At 40.2% G+C, this 22,173-nt stretch overlaps 1 protein-coding gene across 1 annotated transcript in view; it reads left to right on the top strand.

The window, feature by feature from the left end:
* The window catches only part of CTNNA2 (catenin alpha 2), a 271,343-nt gene that overhangs the window by 54,549 nt on the left and 194,621 nt on the right, over positions 1-22,173 (top strand). The window lies entirely within an intron of this gene.

Here is a 22,173-nt window from a genome sequence, read left to right as displayed (position 1 = left end):
AGCTGTTGCTTTATCTTATGTTCCTTTTAAGTTCATGATTTCTTCACTTCTTTATTCAATAACATAGAGGTGTGAATAGGGGAAAATAAAAATAAAACCACCCACTTAATAGTCACCAGAACCATCTCTTATTTCCTTTGTCCATTATTACAAGAACTTTGTGCATCGGAGGTATAAGTAATTTTTCAAGCAATTTATAAAAAAGTCCTAGATTAGTTGAAGTGAGAGTGAAATAGCTCTTAGATGGGTTATAGAGAGCAGGGAGGAAGTTCACTCTCATTTTTTTCATCCTAGAGATATTATGTCTAATCTCCTTAGAACTTTTAGGGGTTTTTCATGTTCAGACAGCTCTCATGAGCAACAGTGCCTGCAGATGGATAATCCAGACTTGGGTAACAAGAGAAATGAATTCTGATTCCACTCTATGATGTTTGTGATGGAAATTTTCAGTGGCATTGAATTTAATTGCAGTAATAGTACCATGAAATAGAACTCAGTATTCCTGTTTTACAGTCAATGAACTAAGCTCCAAAAGAAGAAAATAAACATTTATCAAATATGTGTTTATATATATCCAGTATGTATTTTCTAGGCATTATTTTTTATTTTTTTTGGCTTACTGCATGGTATGTGGGATCTTAGTTCCCCGACCAGGGATTGAATCCATGCCCACTGCATTGGAAAACAGAGTCTTAACCACTGGACTGTCAGGGAAATCCTCATGTATTTTTTAGACATTTTGCCTAAAGGATAAATGATTTTCCCCAAGACACATTGCTCATAAGTGGAGAAGCTGGAAGCCATTGTTTTCCCCACTGTCTCAAAATACAAATGACTGTTGAGTTATAATTTTAAGGACTGGTTGCTCAAATGCCCAGGAGTTTAGCCATCAAGTCCTGTTCCCATTTCCCCTTCAGCCTCCTCGTTCCTCTCTCCTCCCTCTGCCCCTCCCTTTCACGATTCTGGGAACCTCCTTCATATTTTTTCATCTGTCAGCCCAAGAGGCTTACTTTTGTTCTGTTCTTGAACTAACATCAATGCCTTTTCTCTCCCTGCTGAATCATGAGGCATCATTGTAGCCCTCCTGGAATCCTCCATGATCTCACTCCAGCAGCTCCGGCCTGAACCATGATGAAAGAAGCTTCTATCTGTCCTGTATGAACTATAAGTAGGAACCTTCTTCAACATACTGGGCCCCAACCTTGGGTTTTGACAATGATGTTAAAGCTAAAGCACTTACCGATTCTCAGATTTTTCATCACAGCAACAGATTGTCCATGGGAGATCAGATGTTGGGTTAAAAGTGATTCAAGGAATGGAAAGGATAAATTCTAGTTATGGTCAGGTATTTCAAGTAATTCTCTTTTTCTAGGAGTTTCTCTTGTCCTGTTAATTGATTTCCCTCTATTAAGCTCTCTGGACTTATTTCCTCACTATCAAATGAGGACAGACAGATCTGGACTTAAAAAACAGGTAAAATAAGTAGTGTCTGCAATGTTTTCTGATATTTCAACATTTGCTAGAAACTTATCCTTTATGATTTTTCACTCTTTATTATTTTTATAAAGCTTAATTTTTAAAAATAATTTATTGAGCTGTGCCAGGTCTTAATTGCAGCATGTAGGCTCTAGTTCCTTGACCAGGGGTTGAACCCTAGCACCCTGTATTGGGAGTGTGGTGTCTTAGCCACTGGACCACCAGAGAAGTCCCTACTTACGTCTTTAGTGCTCCCCTCTCATGCCACCTTGGCATGCACAATGCTCTTATATTACCTTAGTATGTCACCTTATTTACATACCGAACATTTACATAGTATTTCCTACATTCCAGATGCTGCTTAAGAACTTTACTAACTTTAATTCATTTAAGCATATGAAGAAGGTGCTAGTATAAATTCCACATCACAGATGAAGGAACTGAAGCACAGACAAGTTGATTGACTTAGCCATTGTTTGGTTAGCAGAGCTGGGGTAGGTGACCAGGCATTCTGGTTCCAGAGTCTTCACTGTTAACTATTCTGTTTTGTTTCCCACCCCTGCCCCCACCCCAGATCCATAGCACAGATCTTCCTAAATACTCATTTCACTCCATTTTAATTATTTGTCGAAAAGTCTATGCCTTCCTTCACCTTAATCCCTTGGGATGAGAGCTACTTAAAACAGCATTTTGAGTTATTGTTTCTTAAGCAACCTTGTTGGAAACTGTTTATTATTGAACCCTGGTGCCTAAAATCAAATTTGCTCTCAACAAATATTGGTTGGATGAGTGAATTCTTCTCAGCCATAGTACCAATCACAGTGACCCACATATGATATGATAAGCCATATAGATATTATGTAAATATATGTGTTTTGTGGTGGAGGGGTATGGTCTTAACACATATACTTTTGAATAATACCCAAATATGAATTATGGTCATATGTATTGCACTGTTCAAATTTAATGATGGTGTAGTCAGTGTTTATTGGTGTGATGATTCCCTCCTATAGTATTGTCAATTTCAGGGGTCTCTAACCTCCAGGATTTATTTTATTTATTTATTTTTTTAACCTCCAGGATTTAATTCCTGAGATCTGAGATGGAGCTGATGTAGTAATAATAGAAATAAAGTGCACAATAAATGTCATTCACTTGAATCATCCCTAACAACCCACCCCCTCCCCACAGTCCATGGAAAAACTGTCTTCCATAGTCCCTGGTGCCAAAAGGTTGTGGACCACTGAATTATAGAATCACTACAAATTGGGGACCTGAAAAAAAAAAAAGGTGTCAATTACTATAGATTAAAGAAATTTGGCAGGCTTCCCAGGTGGTGCTAGTGGTAAAGAACCCACCTGCCAATGCAGGAGATGTAAGAGACAGGTTCAATCCCTGGGTTGGGAAGATCTCCTGGAAGAGAGCATGGCAACCCACTCCAGTATTCTTGTCTGGAGAATCCCTATGGACAGAGGAGCCTGTCGGCTACAGTCCATGGGGTCACAAAAATTTAGACATGACTGAAATGACTTAGCACGCACACATGCAAAGAAATTTAGCACTTATTGCCAGAGCAGGTATCTCTTTGGGTACTTTGGAAGGCTCAAAGAAGGCTGACAGAAAGGATCTTTTACTCCCTTCAGATACTGCTCTCAAACTTTCAGATTAGCTGCCGTACCTGGCGGTCCACGCAGTCCTATAGCCCTACAAAGAGATCTGAGAATCTGAGAAGAAAAAAGTCATTTTCTCCTTCCTCTTTCTCTCCCCCAAGGTCTCCCTCCCATTTGCCTAATTTCTTTATTTCATTTAAATAGGGGATTTAGAAAAGATATTAAACCACAAAATTTCATTTTTGTAATTTAATTTTCATTTTACGATACCATTAGAAGGAGCTTTTCATTTGTTTAATAAGCCCAAACCTTCACTAATGTGTTCCTGAATGTTATGTTCTTTTCCAGTATGGTTTTATGGTTTTTATTTTCTTTATCTGAAAATGAAGTAGGCACCTTCCTTCTAATATGAAATATTAATAACGTATCTTATGTGGTTATTTAGAGCTGTGTTTTCATCATTAACTTGGAAGACCCCAAGTCACCTGCAGCTCTTCTGCCAAATCTGTGTGTGTTTTATTTCCGCTGTTACTCCTGCCTGCCCTTTCCTTCCAAAAATAGAATAATAAAGCAACTTCTTATGTGTTCTTCCTCTGTACCTTATATTGTAATTGCCACATTTCTGTTGTAATATTGATTTGGAAAACTCATCGGTGTTCCAGTGTATAAAGTAATAGAAATCCGAGTCCTGCTAGAGGGAGTTATTTAGTCTTTATTGAAGTAATTTACAGAGAGCTTTCCATCCAAATAAAATGCCCAGAGAAAAGGGGGAGATATACTGAAAATAAATTATGCCTGTCTCCTAAGCAACACCAAGAATACAGATTTTGTCATTTTATTTTTTTCATTTTTTCTTCCTTAATTTTACAAATGAATAATGTTAATGAATTAAGTAAATGTGTATTATGTCTCTGTTCCTGGAAAATTATGGATAATGGGTAACTGGCGAAGTCTATTTTTTTTTTTAACAAATTAAGTAATTTAAAATGTACTTCAGTTCAGTTCAGTTCAGTCACTCAGTCGTGTCTGACTCTATGAGACCCCATGAATCGCAGCACGCCAGGCCTCTCTGTCCATCACCAACTACCGGAGTTTACTCAAACTCATGTCCATCGAGTCGGTGATGCCATCCAACCATCTCATCCTCTGTTGTCCCCTTCTCCTCCTGCCCCCAATCCCTCTCAGCATCAGAGTCTTTTCCAATGAGTCAACTCTTCGCATGAGGTGGCCAAAGTATTGGAGTTTCAGCTTCAGCATCATTCCTTCTAAAGAAATCTCAGGGCTGATCTCCTTTAGAATGGACTGGTTGGATCTCCTTGCAGTCCAAGGGACCCTCAAGAGTCTTCTCCAACACCACAGTTCAAAAGCATCAATTCTTTGAAGCTCAGCTTTCTTCACAGTCCAACTCTCACATCCATACATGACCACTGGAAAAACCATAGCCTTGACTAGACGGACATTTGTTGACAAAGTAATGTCTCTGCTTTCTAATATGCTGTCTAGGTTGGTCATAACTTTCCTTCCAAGGAGTAAGCGTCTTTTAATTTCATGGCTGCAGTCACCATCTGTAGTGATTTTGGAGCCCAGAAAAATAAAGTCCAACACTGTTTCCACTGTTTCCCCATCTATTTGCCATGAAGTGATGGGACCAGATGCCATGATCTTTGTTTTCTGAGTGTTGAGCTTTAGGCCAACTTTTTCACTCTCCTCTTCACTTTCATCAAGAGGCTCTTTAGTTCCTCTTCACTTTCTGCCATAAGGGTGGTGTCATCTGCATATCTGAGGTTATTGATATTTCTCCCAGCAATCTTGATTCCAGCTTGTGCTTCTTCCAGCCCAGCGTTTCTCATGATGTACTCTGCATATAAATTAAATAAGCAGGGTGACAATATACAGCCTTGACGTACTCCTTTTCCTATTTGGAGCCAGTCTGTTGTTCCATGTCCAGTTCTTACTGTTGCTTCCTGACTTGCATATAGGTTTCTCAAGAGGCAGGTCAGGTGGTCTGGTATTCCCATCTCTTTCAGAATTTTCCATAGTTTTTTGTGATCCACACAGTCAGAGGCTTTGGCATAGTCAATAAACCAGAAATAGATTTTTTCAGGAACTGTCTTTCTTTTTTCATGATCCAGTGGATGTTGGCAATTTGATCTCTGGTTCCTCTGGCTTTTCTAAAACCAGCTTGAACATCTGGAAGTTCACAGTTCATGTATTGCTGAAGCCTGGCTTGGAGAATTTTGAGCATTACTTTACTAGTGCGTACTTAGGAGAGCTTAAAAAATAGCAGGAACAATATTTTTGCAAAAGAAAGAAGCCTTTTTCAAATAAGAATTTCATTTTTATTTGTTTGTGCACATAGTTTTTACAGAAACTCTTACTTTGATTGCAGTGTTCACATACAGGTAGACAAAGTACTTTTGATTGATACATGAAAAGTCTCACAGTTTCCATAGCATTTGTCTGTGAGTTCAGCCAGGGTGTTATTCCTATTTGATACTCTCTTGCTTAGGTCCCAGCAGGATTTCCATCAAAGAGCTCAATGAAAATAAGATTATAAATTTGAGGTTCTCCAGGAAGAACATATTTTAGCTAAGAAAGAGATACTGCAGTTGGCATGATGGATATATTGCATTTCTCTCCTCCAAATAAATCAGCAAATATCCTTGAAGTAGAAATATTCATAGGGTAGCAACACTACATGTAATTATATCTCCAAGCTGATGTGATGGGAAATGCTCATAATACATCAGTTTAGCCAAGGAGCTTCACCTGTGACCAGGCACATCATGACACAGATTACCTCATCATAATGTCTTCAAATAAGCTAACAGAAACATCTTGAAGGAAGAGAGAGAAAAAAATCTCAGAGAGGTTATAAGTCTCATGGTAAGAAAGCTGCCAAGCTGTGATTCAAACATGGGCTTACTTACTTTTTATTCCATATCCTTTCTGCTCTAAAACGCCAAGCTCCACACAGAAAGACATTAAAAAGAAGAAAGAAGAGAAGATAGAGGGAAAGAGAGAAATAAAGAGAGAGGAAGAAAAAAAAAAAGAGGGAGAGAAAGAGAAGGAAGGAAGGGAAAAGAAAAGAATACATGCTACTACTGGTGAAAACCAAGTAAGTACAGTTATCATTTCAGTGTATCGCAGTTTTCTATAAGATTTCACCACTGGTAGAAATGCTTTTTTTTTTTTTTTTTTTTTTAAGTACCTTTTCTTTAATAATCTAGGGCACTCCTTCTGAGGTCTACGAAATCAAAATTTCTAAGTTTCTAAGAATTTCCTGACATCTAGAAATTGAAACTACAATGCCATGCTGACTCACCTTTTGTTTTTGTTTTTTAAAGAAACACACTGGAATATGTTCATCTAGATACCTGTTAGATCCTCCATGGAAAGACACAATACTTTTCTTAGTCAATTTCAAGGTTACCAGTGTCTATGGAACTCCTTTATGAGGAAATGCCAGAAGAGCTTGTGGTCTATTCTTTTGAATAGTCCCAGTATATATAGTGTTTTACTTTGATGACAGGTTTTATTTTTGGAAAATCCAGGAGCCTGGGACAAAATATTATGGATAAGGTAAAATAAAACAAATAGAATTTAGTATCCACATAGCACAAAATGTGGACCCCCATTGAAAACAAAACAAAAATGGCAACAAATCCATTTTAAATGCCACGTTATTGACACTGTTAACATGAATAGAGCCATGAGAGGCCTGAACACTGAGACTATAGAGGTGGAATTTTCTCCTACATCTGCTATTTTTAAGACTAGAACCCATCTCTGTGAACTCAGTTCAATATCATATTGATATCATGAGTATCGAGTGCTTAGCACAGGGTCTGATAGGCAATACACTATCAGTTAAAATTTAGCAGCTTTAATCGTGATGAGGATGATGATTGTGATGATGAATTTTGCCCTTAGACAAATGCCTTCCTTTTTGGAGTCTTTTTTGTCATCCACAAAACAAAGGGATAGAATAAAATGAGAGCTAACTTTTCCATATCTTTATTTTTTAATTTTTTATTTTATATTGGATTATAGTTGGTCTTCCCTGGTGGCTCAGATTATAAAGAATCTGCCCCAGTGCAAGAGACCTGGGTTCGATCCCTGGATTGGGAAGATCCCCTAGAGAAAGGAATGGCTACCTGCTCCAGTATTCTTGCCTAGAGAATCCCATGGACAGAGCAGCCTGGGTACAGTCCATGGGGCCACAAAGAGTCGAACAGGACTGAGGCACTAACACACACTATAGTTGATTTACAATATTGTGCTAGTTTCAGGTGTATAGCAAACTGATTCAGTTAGTGAAAGTGAAAGGTACTCAGTCATGTCTGACTCTTTGTGACCCCAGGGACTATACAGTCCATGGAATTCTCCAGGCCAGAATACTGGAGTGGGTAGTCTATCCCTTCTCCAGCAGATCTTCCCAACCCAGGAATCAAACTGGGGTCTCCTTCATTGCTGGAGGATTCTTTACCAGCTGAGCTATCAGGGAAGCCCAGTTATACATATACATACATACATTCAGATTCTTTCCCCATATAGATTATTGAGGAACATTGAGTAGGCTTCCCTGTGCTATATACAATAGGTCCTTATTGATTATCTATTTTATATATAGTAGTTTATATATGTTGAGCCCAACCTCCTAATTTATCCTGCCCACCTATGTTCCCTCTTTGGTAGCCATAAGTTTGTTTTTGAAGTTTGTGAGTCTGTTTCTATTTTGTAAATAAGTTTATTTGCATCATTTTTAGTGATATAAATGCTATCATGTGATATTTGTCTGACTTCACTCAATGTGATAATCCCTAGGTCAAATGGCATTATGTCATTCTTTTTTATGATTAATATTCCATTGTATATATATGCCACATCTTATTCATCAATTCCTCTCAAGTTGAAGGATATAAAATTAATACACAGAAATCTGTAGCATCCCTATACGCTAACAATGAAAGATCAGGAGAGAAATTAAGAAAAAAAATCCCATTTACCATCATATCAAAGATAATATATCAGCTAGGAATAGATCTAACTAAAGAGGCAAAAGCCCTGTATTCCACTCCTTAATTCAGTGACTTAGTGACTTGCCCTCTGGGGCAAGTGTCAGGAGACAGAGCTCAGGTGTGGAGGGTGCAGGTGATACTCGGCAGGTATGTGGTTTTTGAGGTGGAGTGATGTTCGAAAGGAGTCTTACTTTGGCAGTTTTGATTCTCCCCTTCAATTTATCTCAGAATCAAACCTTTCTCCTTTCTTTACTTTAGGTTCTTGGGTTTTGAGCCTTTTACTAACACCTCCAGGCTGCATTGACATATATTCTGTCTTAGAAACATTGTAGAAGAAATATCCAAGGAGTTTATTATGTGCCTGAACAGCCAGAATGACCAGGTGATTGATAATTGTTTAATAAATAAGATTCGTGTTTCCCAGCGTGACTGGTGGAAAGTCATGTCTCTAGCAGGTCGGCGGATACTGACTATCAGTTGCTTGAAAGGTATACAGACTTTTCCAGCTGGAAAAAAGTCAGTTCAGGTATTAGAGGATTCTTTGCATTTGGTTGGTGATATCTGACACTACTCCGCCAGTTGAAAAAAAATATCATCTGGAAAGAACAGCTTCTGGAGAGTTGACACTAGAAGCTTCCTTGGTGAACACTGAAAGACTGACAAACCCGAAATTAATAGGAACTTGGCTGCTGGTGTCTCTGAGATTTAGGGACAGTGGCTGGATTTCACTGCGGAGTTCAGCATGTCTGCCAGTGGGACTCAGGATATGGCATGGACAAGCCTGTGCTTCACTGGGTGAAACCTAGGCATGAGGGCAAGTGTGCCTAGAGACATTGTGCTTTTTCTAACATCTCTGCATATCTGAATGTTTTATAATTGGCCTCAAAATATCTTTTCAACCTATTCCTGGCAGTGTCCATGTCAATACACCTTTATAGAGAGGCAATACCACCCTTGAGTGCATGCATGCTCAGTTGTTCAGTCATGTCTGACTGTTTGTGACCCCACAGACTATAGCCCGCCAGGCTCCTCTGTCCATGGTGTTTTCCTGGCAAGAATACTGGAGTGAGTTGCCATTTCCTCCTCCAGGGGATCTTCCTGACTCAGGGATTGAACCCATGTCTCCTGCATCTCCTACACTGGCAGGAAGATTGTTTACCTCTGAGCCACCAGGGAAGCCCAATACAACCCTTAGATATGGGCAGTAGCCATCTGTCCCCTGAAATCTCTGCTTTAGAGGATTCTGTGATTGTCCTCCCACATCCTCCTACCCATAGAAAGAGGAGTCAGTGAGGTCAATGGGGCATGTCCATCCAAAACCCACACCCTTCTGCCATTTAGGCCACTCAGATATCCTTGCCAAATAGCCCTGACCCAGTTCTAGGACTTGCTTGGACCTCTTTCCTAGCCATTCCTTTGAGGGAAGATGGAATTGCTGGCGTACACAGCTCTAGGTCTTTCTGGTGGCTCAGATGGTAAAGAATCTGCCTGCAATAGAGGAGACGCAGGTTTGATCTCTGGGTTGTGAAGATCCCATGGAGAAGGGGATGGCTACCTACTCCAGTATTCTTGCCTGGAAAATTCCACAGACACAGGATCTTGGTGGGCTACAGCCTATGGAGTTACAAAGAGTCAGACATAACTGAGTGACTAACACGGCAACAGCAGCTCCAGGCTGAGGGGTGGCCAGGCTGAGCTGTTAGGAAGATGTTTGAAGTACCTCCTCATATGGTAAGATAGAGCTGAGGGTAAAGAAGGGAGAAAAAGGTCACCCTGGTGTTTAGGAATCACGAGCCAGATGTCACCTTCTTTCACATTTGGGTGTAGAATTCCAACACATCAGAGATTTTGAATTCTAAATTTGGAGTCTTGCTCCAGATCTCCAAAAATGTTATGACTAGGCTTGGGGAAAGTAACAGTGTGCCCTGTGCCCAGCTCCCCTCCTACCAGGCAGGTCTAATTCCAAATCACAGGCAGCTGGGCTGACCTTGCCCATGAGGACAGACAGAAGAGCAGTTCTCTGCTGGTTCATTCATTTACCAGACATTCACTGAGTACCTACTCTGGACTGGGGTTTCTGATGTACACTCAGGAGACACTGACCAAGACTGACCTGCCCTCTACATCATGACATTTGAAGGGGAAGAGAAAATGTAAAATACAATATTAACTGGGAAGTAGACACTTTCCAATTGTGATAAAATTATGAAACAACCTAATTGAGTGCAGACACAGGGAAAACATGGGAGAGGAATTAACTTGAAAAGAGCTGTTCAAGCTGAATCTCTCTGAGCAAGTAACATTATAGCAGAGCTCTCAAGGGAGAGAAGGAGCCAGCCATGCAAGAGTGGCACCATGCCTGGGGAGGGGGATTCCAGCCCAGGAGACAAATAAGGAAAGCCTGTGAGGCAACAAAGTACTTGGAATGTGCCGAGTAATTCAGAAAGTTACAAGGAGCCCATGATAAGGGGTTTATATCTTATCTTTATTGCAATGGGAAGTCATGAAGGTCTTAAGCTTAGTCGGATTTATTAGTATATTTTTTGAAGATCATTCTGACTCCTGTGTGGAAAATGTCTGGAAGAATGGGAGCAGGAGGACTGAATTAGGGAGGACTTGGTAAGAATCCAGGCAAGAGATGATGGTGATGAATTTTATCCATGAAAAAGGCAGGATGCTTCTACACCAAGATATCTTATTTCACTCAAGATAGAGCTCACAAATCTTTTCTAAAAATTATTTTATTGAAATATTACTTATTTACAATATTGTATTAATTTCTACTGTATAACAAAGTTATTCTGTTAAATACATTCTTTTTCATTTTCTTTTCCATTATGATTGATTGAATGTAGTTCCCTGTGCTATACACTAGGATTGTTGTTTACCCATCCTGAATATCCTAGTTAGCATCTGCTAATCTCAAACTCCCACTCCATTCCTCCCCCACCCTCCTATACCTTGGCAACCACAAGTCTATTCTTTATGTCTGTGAATCTGTTTCTGTTTCATAGTTTAGTGCATTTGTGTCATATTTTAGATTCTACATGTAAGTAATATCATACAGTATTTGTCTTTCTCTTTCTGACTTACTTCATTTAGTATGATAATCTCTAGGTCCATCCATGTTGCTGCAAATGGCATCATGCCATTCTGTTTTATGGTTGAGTAATATTCCATTGTGTATATGTACCATCTTCTTTATCCATTCATCTGTGTTGGATATTTAGGTTGCTTGCATGTCTTGACTATTGTAAATAATGCTTGACCACTGTGGTGCATGTATCCTTTTGAATTATAGTTTTCTCCAGATATATGCTCAGGAGTGGGATTGCAAGATCATGTGGTAACTCTCCTTTTAGGTTTTTAAGGGACTTCTATACTGTTGTCCATAGTGACTGTTACCAATTTACATTTCCACCAACAGTGTAGAAGATTCCCTTGTCTTCACACCCTTGCCAGCATTTATTTGTGGACCTTTTAATCATAGCCATTCTGATAGGTGGCACTCATTAAATCTTAAAGGCTGGAACCCTTTCTCTGTTTGAGAGGAAGAGCTACATTCATTTAATTGATCAACAAATGCTTATTAGGCACACACACTGTTTCAAGCCCACTTTAGGGTTGGGGGTCTGGAGGTGAAGGAGGCACTGTTCTAGTTTTAGAATTCCTGGAAAGATTCCTGCTGCTTGGAGGCAGGAGCTGGTGGGAGGGGAAGGTTGGGCAGAAGTTGGGGAGGAAACCAAGAAGGGGTAGCTATCACTGAGGACAGTGGTATCAAAATAAAAGTTGATCTAATTTTCCAGGTTAGCTCATGGATATGGCCCAGTGGTAGGGTCTCACCATAGCCAGTTATTGCATTGCTGAACTCTTAAAATGACTTTAAGCTATTGATTCTATATTTACTTTGATCTCCTGTAGTTGGAACTAGCAGTAAAATACCAGCCTGCTAATGCAGGAGACATAAGAGATGTGGGTTCAGTCTCTGGGCCTGGAAGATCCCCAGGAGGAGGGCATGGCAACCCACTCCAGTATTGTTGTCTGTAGAATCCCATGGACAGAGGAGCTTGGCGGGCTACCATCCATGGGATGGCAAACAGTTGGACACGACTGAAGTGACTTAACACACACAATGAATAAGTAAAAAGACAGGACATACTAGAATTGAGCCTTTTGAAGGGGGAGGGGGACTCCCATTTCCATAAGTACATTTTAAAATATATAAAAAATGGCTAAAAGATACACAGAACTGAAAAGCTAGAGGACCATCAGATAAGGCTAGGATTTGGGGAGAGGTAAATAAAAGGAAAGAGAGGTCATCAGAGGGTTTATTTGAAAATCCTGACAGCTGCAGTGGCATCCAGTTGCAGTATGCATGGAAAGGCTTTCTCCAAAATGTCGATGGTCTTTGGGTGTTTAAATAATGGGTGGTTTCTAGTATTTTTTTTTTTTTTTACTCTTACCAGTATATTCATATTTTTCTAAAAAGAATATATGACTTTTGTAATATGTTATACAAAATATGCTTAATTGCTCAGTGGTGTCCAAGTCTTTGCAGCCCCTGGACCATAGGCTGCCAGGCTCCTATGTCCATTGAATTTTCCAGACAAGTGTACTGGAGTGGGTTGCCATTTCCTCCTGCAGGGAATCTTCCCAACCCAGGGATTGAAGTTGCATCTTTTGTGTCTTCTGCATTGGCAGGCAGATACTTTACCGTTAGTGCCACCTGGGAAGCCCATGTTGTACAAAAAGTAAGCACATAATGAATTTTTATTGAGATGAACATGTGGAGAGTGAGGAAGTAAATGCTGCACTCACTGGAACCCACCTCACCTGTGGAAGCTTACTTTATGATGAGTATAGTATTATGAAGATATAGGTTATATTTTAATTTGTGTTGGGAGGAGTAATTTCTCTATGTTTAGAAAATGAAGTCAAAGTTGTCATGTACAGATGGGAGAGTTGGACCATAGAGAAGACTGAGCACCAAAAAATTGATGCTTTCAAATTGGTGCTGAAGAAGACTCTTGAGGGTCCCTTGGACAGCAAGGAGATCAAACCAGTCAATCCTTAAGGAAATCAACCTGGATATTCCTTGGAAGGACTGATGCTGAAGCTGAAGTGCCAATAATTTGGCCACCTGATGCAAAGAGCTGACTCTTTGAAAAGACCCTGATTCTGGGAAAAATTGAGGGCAAGAGAAGAAGGGGACAAGAGAGGACAAGATGGTTGGATGACATCACTGACTCATTGGGTTTGAGCAAGCTCTGGGAGATGGAGAAGGACAGGGAAGCCTGTCATGCTACAGTTCATGGGGTCACAAAGGGTCAGACACGACTTAAAAACTGAACAACAACAAAGGCATTATTTGACCATAGAAGTGTATGACCCTCTATCTCAGGGTCATAGAGGTTTGGGTATAAAAATGTGTTAGAAAGTTGTTTGTGAGACTCAACCCAGTCCTAGGCATGTCCAAAGCTGCTCAGCTGTCAGTTTAAACTTGGACTGAACTTCTATCTCCATTTTTATAGCATAGCAACAGAATATGTTTAGAATCATGACCATGGATGCTTGAAAATCCTAGGTGATCAAAACTATTTCTAAATATCAGGCCAGATGCTACAGGGAAGGACCTTTCATTCTTCTGGCCCCTGACTATCACTTAGAAATGTGGGTTTATGTTTTTATTTGTTTTTCTATAGTTTCCAGCCATTGTAGAATTTCTTTTTTTTTTTAAACTGAGAGTTGGACTATAAAGAAAACTGAGTGCCAAAGAATTGATGCTTTTGAACTGTGATGTTGGAGAAGACTCTTGAGAGTCCCTTGGACTTCAAGGAGATCCAACCAGTCTATTCTAAAGGAAATCAGTCCTGAATATTCATTGCAAGGACTGACAATGAAGCTGAAACTTCAATACTTTGGCCACCTGATGTGAAGAACTGACTCATTTGAAAAGATCCTGATGCCGGGAAAGATTGAAAGTGGGAGAAGAAGGGGATGACAGAGTATGAGACGGTTGGATGGCATCACTGACTCTATGGACATGACTTTGCGTAGGCTCAGGGAGTTGGTGATGGACAGGGAAGCCTGGCATGCTGCGGTCCATGGGGTCACAAAGAGTCAGACACTACTGAGCGACTGAACTGAGTATTAAAAATTGAGTTTCTGTACAAGTATTTGAATGTTTGTTTTCTCTTTAAGAACCCAGGTGTCTTCTAGCATCTGCAGGGCCACACTCAGCTCCATGCAGGCTTGGCTGCACCTTTGGGTGATTGTTTCCCTATACTTCCCAAAATTCCCTTTTGTTTTCCAGTCTGAGGACAAATGTAGGTGTCAGTTACCACCTCTTTTTAAGTGGCAGAATGCTATTTATCTATGTTTCTATCAAAGGTAATAAATAAAACGGTGCACCAGAGGGTCATATATGTTGAGAAAAAAATGAGAAAGAGTAGATTCCTTCATGGCAGTGAACAATATTCAAATAATATGCAGATACCCATGTGATGTGGTTGGCTTCTGTTGGCATTGAGCTATTTTTAGTATATAAATTTAAAAATTTATTGATTTATTGAACTATGCTGGGTCTTTGTTGCTGTACACAGGCTTTCTCTAGTTGCAGTCAGTAAGGGCTACTCTCTAGTTGTGTTGTGTGTCTTCTCATTCTGGTGATTTATCGTGGAGCACAGGCTCTAGGGCACACAGGTTTCAGTAGTTGTGGCACATGGGCTGAGTTGCCCCAGGAGGCATGTGGGATTGTCCCAGATTAGGGATTGAACCCATGTCCCCCGCAATGGCAGGCAGATTCATAACCACTGGATCACCAAGGAAGTCCTGGCATTGAGCTTTTGATTCTTGCCCTAAGTTTTAAGATATTCATGAGGCTAGAGTGCCAACTAAGAAGACCTTATGGAGAGAATGGAGTTGGGTATTTCATATTCAAAGCATTCTTTTCCATCAGAAGACCCCCTCCACCTCCACCATACCCTATTCCATCCCCAAAATAACACAATAAGAGTTGGGAAGTTCCTAGTTTGAACACTAAGAGAGAAAGTTTGGGATTGCCTACTGACTTTTGCCTGTTTGTACCTACATTTTTGAAACAAAAGTTGAACTAGTTCCTTCCAGTGTTCATTCTAAATGAGGTAAATGGAAAGTCCTTATATTATCTAAACAATGAATGGAAAACCGAAGGGCTCTCCCAAGTAGTTTTTTTTTTTTTTTTTACTAAACTTTCTTAAAAATCTATGAATTCTAGGTTACAAGGGTAAATATCAATAGAAGAGAGTCTGGTTAGATGGCTACTTGGAAGTATTGACAGGAAGTTAAATTTGCAAAACAGAAGTAAAAGCCATGGTAGAATTTTTGTATGCAGGGACAAAAGGAAGGAAATTGATATTGAGATTTTTGTAGCATTCTTCTCTGGTGATATCGAATTGAAGAGCACACAGTTTGTCATTTATCAAAAGGTCAAACCTTAGATGACTTAGCAGAATGTTCTAAGACCAAAAATCATGTGAGGGACCCAAATCTCAAAGATACAGAGGCCTAGGCAAATGAGATATCTCCAAGTTAGGTATCTCAGCATGTTTATTTATTTATTTGCAATTTTTAGAGATGATGCCCACAGATTTTTACTATGCAAAGTCATTCTGGAATATCAGCACCCTTTTCTAAGTAAATATGATAAATGTTTGCTGAAATAAATTATTGATTTTATTCACAAGTTCTGTAATATTAATAATAAATACATGTGGGTATGAATGGGATAGCCAACAGTATAAGAGATAAATTATGTCTGTGCATTCTGAACTAACAAGAATGGGTGCATGTAAGAATTTTTGGGGGAAATTTCCTTTTGTTTTTTGATGGTAATATCTTTGACCACCTGATACAAAGAAACCACTCATTGGAAAAGACTCTGATGCTGGGAAAGATTGAAGGCAGGAGGAGAAGGGGATGACAGAGGATGAGATGGTTGAATGGCATCACCAACTCAATGGACATGAATTTGAGCAAGCTCTGGGAGATGGCAAAGGACAGGGAATCCTGGTGTGCTGCAGTCCATGGAGTTGCATATCAGTTGGACATTACTGAGTGACTGAACAACAGAAATATGTTGATAAATATGCTGGCAGCAGCAGATTTAATAAAGAAGTGAAGAGGTAGTATAGAAAGAGGGCAGTTCAAAAGACATTTTAAATTTATCAAAAAAAAATGAATAATAGCCATACATGTATTTAGGTATTTATTTTAGGAAAGAAAAGGACTGGAAACACCTACAAATTTGAGATGAAATGATGGAATGTATAGACCTCTTATGGGGGAGACAGGAAGTCCTCTGTCCTACCACCAAACACCTCTGAAACCTTATAAAGGGAAGGTGGGAGGTGAGGTGTCTTTGAGATTATTTCAGGCTCAGCCATTCTCTGCAGTGATCACTTTATTCAGATATGTATTTGCAGAGCTGCCTTGATGAAAATGAAAAAGGAGAGTGAAAAAGTTGGCTTAAAGCTCAACATTCAGAAAACCAAGATGATGGCATCCAGTCCCATCACTTCATGGGAAATAGATGGGGAACCAGTGGAAACAGTGGCTGACTTAATTTTGGTGGGGTTCAAAAATCACTGCAGATGGTGACTGCAGCCATGATATTAAAAGATGCATACTCCTTGGAAGGGAAGTTATGACCAACCTAGACAGCATATTAAAATGCAGAGACGTTACTTTGTCAACAAAGGTTCATCTAGTCAAGGCTATGGTTTTTCCAGTGGTCATGTATGGATGTGAGAGTTGCACTATAAAGAAAGCTAAGTGCCAAAGAATTGATGCTTTTGAGCTGTGGTGTTGGAGAAGTCTCTTGAGAGTCCCTTGGACTGCAAGGAGATCCAACCAGTCCATGCTAAAGGAGATCAGTCCTGGGTGTTCATCGAAGGACTGATGTTGAACCTGAAACTCCAATATTTTGGCCACCTGATGCTAAGGGCTGACTCATTTGAAAAGACCCTGATGCTGGGAAAGAATGAGGGCAGGAGGAGAAGGGGACGACAGAGAATGAAATGATTGGATGGCATCCCTGATTCAATGGACATGGGTTTGGGTGGACTCTAGGAGTTGGTGATGGACAGGAAGGCCTGGTGTGCTCTGGTTCATGGGGTCACAAAGAGTCAGACACTACTGAGAGACTGAACTTAACTGAACTTAAGCTTAAAATAATAATCTTATTTATTAATTGTCAGACTTCCTGGGAGAGGTCTCAAACTGTCAGATTGGGGATTGCATGAGGCCTGTCCAGGAAATATGCACTGTCCGTGAGTTACTGTCCCATATGCTGTTTGGGAGGACAAAATAGAGTTTGTTGGAAAGAGTTAAGCACTTCAGTTCAGTTCAGTTCTGTCGCTCAGTCATGTCTGACTCTTTGCGACCCCATGAATTGCAGCACGCCAGGCCTCCCTGTCCATCACCAACTCCCAGAGTTCACCCAAACTCATGTGCATCAAGTCGGTGATGCCATCCAGACATTTCACCCTCTGTCGTCCCCTTCTCTTCTGCCCCCAATCCATCCCAGCATCAGGGTCTTTTCCAATGAATCAACACTTCGCATGAGGTGGCCAAAGTACTGGAGTTTCAGCTTTAGCATCATTCCTTCCAAAGAAATCCCAGGACTGATCTCCCTTAAAATGGACTAGTTGGATCTCCTTGCAGTCCAAGGGAGTCTCAAGAGTCTTCTCCAACACCACAGTTGAAAAACATCAATTCTTCTGTGCTCAGCTTTCTTCACAGTCCAACTCTCACATCCATACATGACCACTGGAAAAACCACAGCCTTGACTAGTCGGACCTTTGTTGGCAAAGTAACATCTCTGCTTTTGAATATGCTATCTAGGTTGGTCATAACTTTCCTTCCAAGGAGTAAGTGTCTTTTAATTTCATGGCTGAAGTCACCATCTGCAGTGATTTTGGAGCCCAGAGAAATAAAGTCTGACACTGTTTTCATTGTTTCCCCATCTATTTGCCATGAAGTGACGGGGCCAGATGCCATGATCTTCGTTTTCTGAATGTTGACCTTTAAGCCAACTTTTTCACTCTCCACTTTCACTTTCATCAAGACGCTTTTTAGTTCCTCTTCACTTTCTGCCATAAGGGTGATGTCATCTGCATATCTGAGATTATTGATATTTCTCCCAACAATCTTGATTCCAGCTTGTGCTTCTTCCAGCCCAGCATTTCTCATGATGTACTCTGCATATAAATTAAATAAGCAGGGTGACAATATACAGCCTTGACGTACTCCTTTTCCTATTTGGAACCAGTCTGTTGTTTCATGTCCAGTTCTAACTGTTGCTTCCTGACTTGCATATAGGTGTCTCAAGAGGCAGGTCAGGTGGTCTGGTATGCCCATCTCTTTCAGAATTTTCCATAGTTTCTTGTGATCCACACAGTCAAAGGCTTTGGCGTAGTCAATAAAGCAGAAGTAGATGTTTTTCTGGAACTCTCTTGCTTTTTCCATGATCCAGGAGATGTTGGCAATTTAATCTCTGGTTCCTCTGCCTTTCCTAAATCCAACTTGAACATCTGGAAGTTCACTGTTCACATATTGCTGAAGCCTGGCTTGGAGAATTTTGAGCATTACTTTACTAGTGTGTGAGATGAGTGCAATTGTGTGATAGTTTGAGCATTCTTTCACATTGCCTTTCTTTGGGATTGGAATGAAAACTGACCTTTTCCAGTCCTGTGGCCACTGCTGAGTTTTCCAAATTTGCTGGCATATTGAGTGCAGCACTTTCACAGCATCATCTTTCAGGATTTGAAATAGCTCAACTGGAATTCCATCACCTCCTCTAGCTTTGTTCATAGTGATGCTTTCTAAGGCCCACTTGACTTCACATTCCAGGATGTCTGGCTCTAGGTGAGTGATCACATCATTGTGATTATCTGGGTCATGAAGATGAACATCTTTTTTATACAGTTCTTCTGTGTTTTCTTTCCACCTCTTCTTAATATCTTCTGCTTCTGTTAGGTCCATACCATTTCTTCCTTTATCGAGCCCATCTTTGCATGAAATGTTCCCTTGGTATCTCTAATTTTCTTGAAGAGATCTCTAGTCTTCCCCATTCTGTTGTTTTCCTGTATTTCCTTGCATTGATCGCTGAGGAAGGCTTTCTTATCTCTCCTTGCCATTCTTTGGAACTCTGCATTCAAATGGGTATATCTTTCCTTTTCGCCTTTGTTTTTCACTTCCCGTTTTGCACTGCTATTTGTAAGGTCTCCTCAGACAGCCATTTTCATTTTTTGCATTTCTTTTCCTTGGGGATTGTCTTGATCCCTGTCTCTTGTACAATGTCATGAACCTCTGTCCATAGTTCATCAGGTACTGTATCAAATCTAGTCCATTAAATCTATTTCTCACTTCCACTGTATAATCATAAGTGATTTGATTTAGGTCATACATGAATGGTCTAGTAGTTTTCCCTCCTTTCTTCAATTTAACTCTGAATTTGGCAATAAGGAGTTCATGATCTGAGCCACAGTCAGCTCCTGGTCTTGTTTTTGCTGACTGTATAGAGCTTCTCCATCTTTGGCTGCAAAGAACATAATCAATCTGATTTTGGTGTTGACCTTCTGGTGACGTCCATGTGTAGAGTTTTCTCTTGTGTTGTTGGAAGAGGGTGTTTGATATGACCAGTGCGTTCTCTTGGAAAAACTCTATTAACCTTTGCCCTGCTTCATTTAGTATTCAAAGGCCAAATTTGCCTGTTACTCCAAGAGTTTCTTGACTTCCTACTTTTGCATTCCAGTCCCCTATAATGAAAAGGACATTTTTTTGGGGTGTTAGTTCTAAAAGGTCTTGTAGGTCTTCATAGAACCGTTCAACTTCAGCATTACTTCAGCTTCTTCAGCGTTACTGGTTGGGGCATAGACTTGGATTACTGTGATATTGAATAGTTTGCCTTGGAAACGAACAGAGATCATTCTGTTGTTTTTGAGATTGCATCCAAGTACTGCATTTCGGACTCTTTTGTTGACCATGATGGCTTCTCCATTTCTTCTACGGGATTTCTGCCCACAGTAGTAGATATAATGGTCATCTGAGTTAAATTCGCCTATTCCAGTCCATTTTAGTTCACTAATTCCTAGAATGTCGACGTTCACTCTTGCCATCTCCTGTTTGACCACTTCCAATTTGCCTTGATTCATGGACCTAACATTCCAGGTTCCTATGCAATATTGCTGTTTATAACATCGGACCTTTCTTCTATCACCAGTCACATCCACAATTTGGTATTGTTTTTGCTTTGGCTCCATCCCTTCATTTTTTCTGCAGTTAAATTTCTCCACTGATCTCCAGTAGCATATTGGGCACCTACCGACCTGGGGAGTTCCTCTTTCAGTATCCTATCATTTTGCCTTTTCATACTGTTCATGGGGTTCTCAAGGCAAGAATACTGAAGTGGTTTGCCACTCCCTTCTCCAGTGGACCACATTCTGTCAGATCTCTCCACCATGACCCGCCCGTCTTGGGTGGCCCCACAGCATGGCTTAGTTTCTTTGAGTTAGACAAGGCTGAGGTCCATGTGATCAGATTGGCACTTAGGAGTTCCTAAAAGAAAAAGAAAAAACAGTACTTTGTAATTATCTTTAAAAAACCAGCTTTGGCAAGCCTGGGCCACATTCCTATAGATTAGGATGTTAATATTAAGGCAGAGTTATGGCCACCCCAGGGAGCATGGGCCAGGTGCCCTCTCAAGTCACCAGCCCTCCTCATATTAAGGCTGTGTCTGATGTCACCTTTCTGCTCATTGATTCCCATTACCTGTGAGAATGTCATTCATGAGCATAGCACCTGTGTTCTTTCAATTAGCTGAATGTATGACCACAGATGATGTCTGATTCACTCCCAATGATGCAGAAGCATATGTGTTGAGAGAGCTGGGAAGTCAGGCTGAAACTTAGAAGCACTATCATGTCAGTTGGATTATGTCTTGTCAGAAACATAATTCATATACTCTGTATGACCCAGATATTGGGTGAGCATTATGAAATTTCTTCTCTTCCTCAACTTACTTCTTTAAAAAAGTTAAAATAATGATTCAATACAGTAACCACAGGGAACTAGGTTTTGACTCAGTGTGATAGTAAGTCAATTCCAAGAAAACAAGAAGCCAAAGAAGTAATTCAGCATCAAGAAGTAAAAAGACTATTTTCCCTGAGTAATTATTTTACAACTATTTACATGTATTGAGGGGGTTAAGAATTATTAAATGTATTTTCTGCCTTGGCTCAGTTCTTTACATTTCTCCCATTTTATAAGAAGTGAAACCCAGTTAGAGGCCCACCCATTGGGTAAACACACAAATGGGTTTATTGACAAAGCTGCAACACTCCTCTTTTCCCTCTTATTTTCTGGTCTCAGACGAAAGGGACAGAGCCTCTTCAGGAGTTAAGTGAGGGCACCCTGGAATGAAAAAAAAATATGCCCTCCAAAAATGAAATTCAGCTAATTATATGTTATTCATCTGCTTAGATACAGAAGGTGGACTTGTGATTTGTGCTTGTTCAAGAAGAAAATTGCTTGATAGCAGTGGCTGTGCTATCAGGATTCATAAGAGGAAGATGATTATCTGTTAATTTTGGAGTAAAGAGGCCTTTACCACAAGGCAAAAATGAAGCAAAAGCCATGCATTGCTCAGAGATCAAAAAAAAAGTATTTGTTTTTGATGGAATAATTATTATTTAGAGCAAATCAGGTTGGAATTGTAAAATAACTAGAGTTTGTAGATATCATTATCAGTCTGGAGAATTCAGTAAGAAATATGCAGATGTCATGACACTGATAAGGAATAGAACGTATTTGTATCTACGACTGAAGTGATTTAGCAGCAGCAGCAGCAGCATACATACACGGAGAAGGCAATGGCACCCCACTCCAGGACTCTTGCCTGGAAAATCCCATGGACGGAGGAGCCTGGAAGGCTGCAGTCCATGGGGTCACTGAAGGTTGGACGCGACTGAGCGACTTCACTTTCACTTTTCACTTTCATGCATTGGAGAAGGAAATGGCAACCCAC

Source organism: Bubalus kerabau, chromosome 11, assembly GCF_029407905.1.
Source record: "Bubalus kerabau isolate K-KA32 ecotype Philippines breed swamp buffalo chromosome 11, PCC_UOA_SB_1v2, whole genome shotgun sequence".
NCBI lineage: Eukaryota > Metazoa > Chordata > Mammalia > Artiodactyla > Bovidae > Bubalus > Bubalus kerabau.
The sequence above is the reverse complement of the archived record's forward strand: the minus strand, read 5'-3'. Positions and strand labels throughout refer to the sequence as shown.